The 6,078-nt window shown below is 33.9% G+C and overlaps 1 pseudogene; it reads right to left on the bottom strand.

Annotated features, from left to right (window-relative positions):
* Positions 1–3,570: 3,570 nt before the first annotated feature.
* Positions 3,571–4,534, bottom strand: LOC145107973 (mitochondrial import inner membrane translocase subunit TIM23-2 pseudogene; annotated as a pseudogene).
* Positions 4,535–6,078: the final 1,544 nt, after the last annotated feature.

Here is a 6,078-nt window from a genome sequence, read left to right as displayed (position 1 = left end):
AGGGCGGTCCAGTCAGGCCGATGGCCCAGTATGCATGTTGATTGATTGATTATTACGGATATGGTATTATCAGTGTGGTTTTGGTATTTTGGGGGTAGCTCACTAAGCCCTCGGGCTTACAGTTTTCAGTTTATTGTTTCAGGTACTTTAGGAGATCATGGCAAGGCGAATGCGTGACCGTACCGCTCCTCATCCTTATGATCTGGCTTTTGGGACACTCTGATCGAATAAATATTTGAAAACATTTTTGTAAACAATACTATTGGGTTTTATTTATGATTGAAAAGTTTAAATTTGGCGTAAATTTTATGGGTGTTACAGGATCCATAAAAATATGAGGGATGAGTATTTTTTGTTGAATGTGTGTTAAAAGAGTATGTGTGTGTTTGAAATGTAAAATGAATGTTATATATACAGAAATTTATTAGTAATTGAATGATTAATTATATATATATATATATATATATATATATATATATATATATATATACACACACACACACACACATAGTTTACGGTCGAAATAGTCCCACGCTCCCCCAGCGGTCGAAAAAAGTCAAATGGCCAATCAAATCATCTGTCTCCATCCGTCTTCGCGTCCACGCCACAGTCACACGTCTTGGGGGGCTCCACGTCAGCATCTCACGCGTCTTCCAGTCACCACACCGGATAGCCTTAGTCTTTGCAACTAGGAATGAGCAAACCAGTCGCACTGAACCAATCGTTCACTTCACGAGGCGGTTCTCGATTTCAGCTTCAAGGTTTAACCGTTTGTCGGTTTCGGTTGCACCTGTTTTGCTGAAAAAGCCAGACCGATTAGGGAGGCCAAAAGACAAATGTTTTTTTTTTATTAATTACGTCTTCAGAAAACATACTACTATATTATATTGTTAAGAAAAAGGAAAAAAGACGATTGAAGTTAATTTTTTATTTTGAGAGTTGGTTCTTTTTCGTATTGTGATTTGACAAAGGGTTTGGTTCAACGCTTGAGGTGATAGCGAAGGGTAGGGATGAGCATTAGAACCGTCGGAACCGAAACTGGATCGGAGCTGAACCGGAACCGGAACCAGAATTGTTAATAAAGTCTGATTACCGGTTCTCCATTTTCATGAAAACCGGTCCTGGTTCTAAAAAGCAGAACCGGATTGACATTTTTTCCGTTTTTTAAAATGCGCATAACTCACTCATATAAAGTCGAAATTGCTTGATTTTTTTTCCAACGTGCAATTTGAAGTTTGTAATTCATTTTTTATTGTAAAAACATATATTTTGGTTAGATATTGAATCAAACACATGTCCCGAAAGAAATTATATCAGATGTTGTGTTTTTTCTATTTCAGCAATTTTTTTGTTAGTTTGAATTTGTCCCGTTTTTTTAAATATACATAACTCATTTATATGACGTCGGAATTACTTAATTTTTTCCAACATATAATTTGATGTTTGTACTTCATTTAATACTGTACAAACACATATTTTGGTTAGATATTGAATCAACTATAGACCCCGAAAGACAGCATATTAATGTTGCGTATTTTCTGTTTCAGCATTTTGTTTTTATTTTTGGAATCTGTCTCGTTTTTAAAATGCGCATAACTCACTCATATGAAGTCGGAATTACTTGATTATTTTTTCATCATGTAATTTAATGTTTGTACTTCAATTTAGAATGTAAAAAATCATAATTTGATTAAATATTGAATCTTTTACATGCTCCGGAAGATAACATATCATCTACAACATTTCAACCGGTTCTAGTTTGAAAAATAACCAAAAAACCGAGACCATAACCGGAACCGACGCTAGAACCAACAGTCCGGTTCCCAGTTCTTATAATATAGGAAAACCGGTTCTAATTCCGAACCGGTCCAGTTCTAAAGCTCATCCCTAGCCAAGGGTAACGGGGGGGTGGGTTTGGTTCAACATCAATGTCATAGATGGGTGAATGATGGAAGGATTTTTTTTAATGAGGGAGGGCATTATTGAAATTTTAGAATTCAAAGTAATTAAAATAAATAAATAAAAGATAAAAATGTCATTTCATATGTGGCAATGAAATTTCATATGTGGCAATGAACAATCAGGCGAGAATGTAAGAACATCCACATAGCCTATTGCAAAGGCCTTACAAATGAATTCTAGTTGCCACCTAAGCTTATATCTTACAGCATGCAAAAGCCTTGCAATTCAGACAGTGGGCTCCGTCATTAACTCTATTTTCTATTATAATACATTTTTTATGGTATATGAGAGTTATGATTATTTGATTATATTTGTATTATTAAAACGTAGTATATATGTAAATTATGGTAATGTAATTATAAATATTATCAAAATGTAAAGATAATTACCTATTCATAGTATAACTTTTTTATCAACTAATTAACAATTTAATACGTTACTATTTGATGATCAAACTAATACTCTGAAATTTTAAATGAATAAAAATATTTATAAAGTAATTGTTGGGTGCCAATAGGAACCACTTTTGAAAGCATGTTGTCATTGTACTGATATAGAAGGTAATTACAATCTGATATGGCACAATTGAAAGAACAATGTCATTACACTGATGTGGATAGTCTAAGAAATTAAAACCATAGAGACAAATATATTGCGATTCTGACACTTGTCCTTAAAGTGATTGCTTTTTGCTATAACTAAAACGAAAAACATTAATATATTGCTACGGGGATCCAACAAAAAATAAAAAATAAGATGTTGATTTGTACACAACAGTTTTTAGCCATATACAACAATTTGTGTTTTATATATTTGTGTTGTACAACCCCATATAAAACACAATTTGTTGTGTATGGTCAAAAATTGTAGTGTCCGGATCACTACCCAAAAAAATATATCAAGTAGTTTTTGAGGCAAAGCTCCTCAAAAGCATAAGCTTTATCAATGGAGTTATATTAGTGTGGATAAATAGATCAGAAATCTTGTTTTATTAGTATAATAAAGATCAAAAGATGGAGAAGAGGAATTCTTTGCTGAAGATATAGGTAAAGAATACTGAAAAGACTATTTCTTGGAAAATAAGTCAAAGAAAAATGTGCAAAAAATCTATGAAGGTGGGAAGGGGTTATGCGGAACCCCGAGTGATTATAAAACATAGAATAAGAAAATTAGGGAAAAGAAAAGAGGGAGAAAAACGTCTCTTACATAACAAAACTACCTACATAATCTTTCATCATGATAATAATAACACATAGCAGTTGATATCAAGACATCACAAATTTTATAACCTGTGTACTTAAGGCCTACAAGGATACAACAGATGGCCTGAAATCTGAATATGAACACCAAACATATAACAGATAGAAAATGAACTCATTCAACCAGCAAGCCACCCATCCCTGATGAAACATCAACTAATACACTGGACTATTAATCAATTAATGCAGAAAATCTCCTAACTTTCATCTAAAACAGGGAAAAATAATGATCTTAGTTTCTTCACATGTATATTGGCTGTAGTATGAGAGAGACATGATAACAGTGCATAAGAAGATGAATAATCATAACCATGTTTATCCTAAAACTAGTATGTAATTACAGGTCTAATGAAAAACACACAAACATTCACATGAAGATGATGGCAGAAACCTGTAATGCAATTTGCCAATTTTCCATATCATCAATGACATGTATTATTTGTCACTAACAATCATTAATTGAAAGAACACCATATAAGGAAGATTAAGTACACAAAATGAATTATGCATTTGCTTACATGCGAAAAATCGTCAACCAGCTTTTAAGCGTCTGACCTCGAGATCAAAACTGTAATAGAAATGGATACCATTTAGGGTTTAGATGGGTACGTATCGCTTCAAAACCTGCTTCCCTGTCACTGCCAGCCCTACCGTTATTCCACCAATAGCTCCAGCAACTGCGGCGGATCTAGGACCTGCCGCCGCCTTATAAAGCGCTCCGGTACCCAACCCCGCCACCACACTGTTGATAATATCATCTGTATCCCGAATATGAACCATCCCGCTCTCCAAACCGGCATACAACAACCCGATCACACCCGCCCTATTCCCGATCTGCCTACCAGAGTGACCCGAGGCGTTAAGGATCCGATTAACTCTAAGCTTCATGGTATCTCCGGCTTCAGAAGCCTTGACTCCCTCGATTAAACCTTTTCCGGCACCGAGTACGGCGCCGCCGAGGTAACCGATACCGGTGTAGTATGTGAGATTTTCACTCCAACTACGGCGTTGAGCGATGGATTCTTCTTGGAAGAGGTATTCAGGGGACGTTGGGAGTTTGTATAGGGTTTGTGCAGGAACTTTAAGGTCTTGGTAAGGGTTGTATAGTCGCCGGTTACGGTGGTCGTCGTTTCCATCGTGATTTGAAGGACTTGGCTGGTAAGACATGGCGGAATTAGGTTTAGGGTTTCGATAATTGTGAGAATCTGAGCCTCCGAGGGTTTGTTTGTAGGAGGAGGAACAGAGGGCTCTTCAAAAACCGGAGTACGTTTTGAGTTTTTAGTATATGCGTCTAGACGTTAGACCGGTTTATTAACAAAGGTATCAAACCCGTGATCCAGAACCTTCCCAAAATATTCTCTTTATGCACATGTTCGGTTTATCGGTTATACCTACCATAAAAAGTTAAATTTCATAAAAGATCATTGTACTCTAAATTTTACTAGATTTTTTCATTTAACATTTGAGATATTTGTTTTATGAATTATTTTTGTAAAGTAACAAAAAAAGATTTGAATTCTATAAAGACCATAATAGAGGCTGAAATTTGTCGGTTTATCCATTTTAATGTCATATTTCCTAGATCCACAAATGTTTTTTTCAAAAGAATTGGTTTTGTCATCCAGAAATGGCTAGCGACGCAGCTTGTTGCTCGTTTGCCTTCAATCGATATGTATTGAACTTTTATTTTTCAATCTATGATATAGAATCTTAAATAAAAAAAAATTATTTTTATGAATTAACCATTATATTTTGGTTTGTGTTCATTCGACGAGAAGAAGTTCCAAGTTCATGAACAATAAGATAATTGTGACTCTGAGAAATTTATAAGGACAAATACTTGTTGGAAGATAATGTCTACAGTTACAACTAATTGGTAATATTACTATTAATATCAGTGTCTTTTTGAGTTATACACAAAGAACAAATATAAGTAACATTGGTTAAAGAATAATTATATGGATCTGGTTTGTTGATTAATTAAGCATTTAATTAATTAAATGAAACTTGTAGATCTAGACGGACCTAAGTGTAAGAAACGGATATTCAGATAATTACCAAATATAAAGATAATTACTTAGTTACCAAGTAATTATCTCTTAGGGTTTAAATCATTCCCCTATAAATATAGACACATAGAACTGAATTTGAGAGATGATGAAATGTGAAAACCCTCAGAAAAATCGGTGGTGCTCTTAATTCTCGAAAACCTGTTGGAGCAAGTAATGATCTATAATGTTGAGTGATTTATTAGGTTATAATAAGCGTATTCATTTCACTAGTATATAAAGTGGAGGTGTGTGGTCATTTGTAAATGTGCACCATGTAGACTTTAGGTTTTAGAGTGTTTGGTTGAGGATTTGTGTCATCCCCTATTTTTCAGGAAAAAAAACTTTTCTTTATGTTTTAAAATCATAAAATCTTTGTTTGCAGAAAATCTCGGTCCAATAAAACATATTGCGGAAATTGTCTCGTTTTATTAAAATATCTTTGAGTAAATATTTTATTTCAAAATACAAAAACTCTAAAGATGTCATAATCAATACATAACATTGTTACAACGTGAAGACCTAATGGTATTGAGCATTATTGCAGTTTGTCTCTTAATCACTCGACATCTTAAACAAGTCCTAGCAACTTTAACCTTGTTACTTATGATACATATAATTTGAGTTAGTCATGTTGGTAAACTTGGTGAGACACATATGATTTTCAATCCCACAATATTATTATGATGATAACTTATAATTATCAAACATGCAAAACCATCTATTGCCAAACAATATAGATATATCTCATAACTTAGATATATATAAAAACTTACACCTATACATACCCATCCAAACTGATTCTCATA

Source organism: Lactuca virosa, chromosome 4, assembly GCF_052849685.1.
Source record: "Lactuca virosa cultivar CGN04683 chromosome 4, Lactuca_virosa_CGN04683_v6, whole genome shotgun sequence".
Lineage (NCBI taxonomy): Eukaryota > Viridiplantae > Streptophyta > Magnoliopsida > Asterales > Asteraceae > Lactuca > Lactuca virosa.
Note: the sequence above shows the minus strand (reverse complement) of the source record. Positions and strands in the feature narration are given on the sequence as shown.